At 48.6% G+C, this 3,498-nt stretch overlaps 1 pseudogene; it reads left to right on the top strand.

The window, feature by feature from the left end:
- The first annotated feature begins 722 nt into the window (after positions 1-722).
- On the top strand, positions 723-1,679 carry LOC100539020 (annotated as a pseudogene).
- The last annotated feature ends 1,819 nt before the right edge of the window (positions 1,680-3,498 follow it).

The raw sequence follows: 3,498 nt of genomic DNA, 5'->3' as shown, positions 1-3,498 counted from the left end.
GGAGCCCCCCGGCACAGCAGGACAGGGCAGGGCAGGGCAGGGCAGGGCAGGGCAGGGCAGGGCAGGGGCCTTCTGCTGCCACAGCTGCTGCCTGGGGCAGGGGGGATCACAGCTACACTGCACCACTGGTTGTTCCCAAGGGCGCTTTGCAAGAGGAGAGATAAGGCAGGGATTTTCCTTTCCCTGTTCTCAGGAAGTGTAAAGGATTAAAGGTAGAAATCTAATAGTGGATGTCATCTTTGAACACAGCGCTGAGACTCCTGAACTTTTCTCCATCACTTCCATTCTGAGCAGTCACACAGAATGTGCTTCCAGTCACTCCTTTCTCGAAGGATGGAAGCAGTTGAAATTATTGTTGTTTTCTGCAGACACTGATAATGCACAAATCCTGCACACAGACAACTTTCTCTAAAAGAAATTGAAGTGCACAGAGGTTCATGTTGGATGATTTAGGAGCAGTTGGGTAAAGATATAAGACATAGAAACAGAGGAAAAATGGGGTAACATTAGAAAATGAGAGGAAGTCAAAAGCTCCTTCAGCTTCTTTTTCTTACCAAATGCTGAACTTCATGAAATTGAATTCAAGTAATGGAGCTAAATGAACATTGTCCTAAGAGAAAGAAAACCTTTTATAGTATAGCAAAAGGTGTGACTCTGAAAGAGGTCTTGACTTGTCATTGTCTCTTGCACTCTGAGCAGGGCTCCATGCCCACGAACTGTAGATGCCCAACAGCAGCTCCATCAGCGAGTTCCTCCTGCTGGCGTTGGCAGACACGCGGCAGCTGCAGCTCCTGCACTTCTGGCTCTTGCTGGGCATCTACCTGGCTGCCCTTCTGGGCAACGGCCTCATCAGCACAGCCGTAGCCTGCCACCACCGCCTGCATAGCCCCATGGACTTCTTCCTGCTCAACCTCGCCCTCCTCGACCTGGGCTGCATCTCCACCACTCTCCCCAAAGCCATGGCCAATGCCCTCTGGGACACCAGGGACATCTCCTATGCAGGATGTGTTGCCCAGACCTTCCTGTTTGTCTTTCTCATGTCAGCAGAGTATTGCATTCTCACCATCATGTCCTATGACCGCTACGTTGCCATCTGCAAGCCCCTGCACTACGGGACCTTGATGGACAGCAGAGCTTGTGCCACCATGGCAGCAGCTGCCTGGGCCACTGGGGTTCTCTATTCCCTGCTGCACACTGCTAACACATTTTCACTGCCTCTGTGCCAAGGCAATGCTGTGGATTAGTTCTTCTGTGAAATCCCCCACATTCTTAAGCTCTCCTGCTCAGAGTCTTACCTCAGGGAAGTTGGTCTTGTAATGTTTAGTGCTCTATTGTTTTTCTCTTGTTTTGTTTTCATTGTGCTGACCTACATGCAGATCTTCAGGGCTGTGCTGAGGTTGCCATCTAAGCAGGGCCGGCACAAAGCCTTCTCCACGTGCCTCCCTCACCTGGACGTGCTCTCCCTCTTTGTCAGCACTGTGATGTTTGCCTACCTGAAGCCCCCATCTGTCTCCTGCCCATCCCTTGACCTGGTGGTGTCATTTCTGTACTCAGTGGTGCCTCCAACACTGAACCCCCTCATCTACAGCATGAGGAACCAGGAGCTCAAAGATGCTCTGTGGAAACTGATGAGCAAATGTGTTTTGAAAGCAATGAACTGCTCACCTATTTATATCTAAGAGTTGTAATGCACATTTTAATACAATCAAACTGTCTTTTCTTGGTTTGTGAGTTCTTTTTCTACGTATAATTTATTATATGTTTTATTCTGTGTTTTATGTATTCTAATGTTTTTCATTGAAACTTCATTGTGCCTATTGAATCCTATTCACCTTGTACCTATGTAGTGTTGCCCAGACACTCTGTACATGAGGAACCTGGCTCTCTGTGAACCTTAGCACAACAAAGGCCATACAATGACTTTGTCCGTCTTCTTTGTCCGTGGGGTAGCGCAGAGCTGCTGGGCAGGTGTTGCAGGTCCTCCTGCAGAGCTTTGTGCCCTTCTCCTTCCTGAGTAAAGTGCCAGGGCTTTTTTAAAAGTTGCTGCCAAGAACATTGCCGAGGAATGGACTGCACAGATTCCCACATTTACTCTCCTACTCATGCTGCAACCAAGCTTTCATTGCTAGCATTAACATATTGCATTTAACGTTAGCCCAAACTGCAGCCCAAAGCAAAACACTAATCCATAATGCTTGTCTGTGCAATAACACTGTCCTGAAAACCTCAGCAGAACACCAAGCCCTCTCACTGAAACTTTGCTTAATCTCTGCCCCAAAAGCTGAGTTTAAACCCTTAATCTCAATCCTGAACGCCCAACACCCACTGGGCCTGCTCCTGTGCTCTGCCTTTCTCACCTTCAACCCCTCCCCTAACCCTAAACTTGGGGTACTTGGCTCTTCAGGGCAGAGCAGGAATCGTGGAGTCTTTGAGCAAATGCATGGAACGCAGTGATGAATGTGAGGTGATGTACGTGCAGGAGGTGACGTGTGACTGATCAGCTTGAGGCCATCAGGAGGAGGTGGGTAGGAATGCTGCCATGAGCTCAGCTCTCCCTCGGGACCTGATGGGCCTGCAGGAGACACGAGGCTGTGAAGGTGGCTGTGAGATCACTTGTGTGTGTGGAGTTGACAGGCCAACCCCAGAGCGTGTCCCAGAAAGGAATGGTGTGCTGAGTTGTGCCTGAAGCAGCTGTAGGCCCCGAGCCCCTCCCAGCTGCACAAAATTGGAAGGGAAAAGGAAAAGGGATTGGGGGGAGGGGGGCTTGGATTAAGGAAGGAAAAAACAAGACAAAGCGACAACGATCACTGGAGGAAAACTTATTTTACTAACTGATATTGGAATGGAAGATAACACACTATAATGCAATCTGACTGAATTTGAGTCTTATAAATCAAATAAAATAGGGCAGAGAGAGAGTTCCTGACACTGAGTCAAACCTGAAAAGCTTGGAACGGCTCGGAAAGCACCTCCAGCACCCACTGCCAGGCAGTAAGAGACCGCCCCACCCGGAAGGGCCGGATCCCACGACTTCCATCATGTGCAGGGATCGGTTTACTTGCACTTTACACCGGGTTTATTCACACTTCTATTTGCCTGTGTTTGACTCACACTTTAGTCAAGGCTTACTCAAACTCTTCTTCAGATTTACTCACACTTTTCTCCGGGTTTTACTGACACCCTACTCCTGCTGTGTATGCTCTCTCCTCTGGGCCTGCCCATGATTTACTCCAGGTGTTATTCAGACTTGACTGGAGTTTACTCACACTCGACTCCTGGTTTGCTCGCTGTTTTCTCCGGGTTTTACTCACACTTTGCACCAGGCTTGCACACTCTTTCTTCTGGGTTTACACTTACACTACTCTGGGTGGACACATACCTTACCCTGGCTTTTACTCTCATTTTAATGCATTTTTACTAACAGTTTACTTCGGCTTTTCTCACTCTTGACGTGGGCTTGCCTAACTCTTTACTCCAAGTTTACTCACACTTTACTCC

Source organism: Meleagris gallopavo, unplaced genomic scaffold (genome assembly GCF_000146605.3).
Source record: "Meleagris gallopavo isolate NT-WF06-2002-E0010 breed Aviagen turkey brand Nicholas breeding stock unplaced genomic scaffold, Turkey_5.1 ChrUn_random_7180001851184, whole genome shotgun sequence".
NCBI lineage: Eukaryota > Metazoa > Chordata > Aves > Galliformes > Phasianidae > Meleagris > Meleagris gallopavo.
The sequence above is the reverse complement of the archived record's forward strand: the minus strand, read 5'-3'. Positions and strand labels throughout refer to the sequence as shown.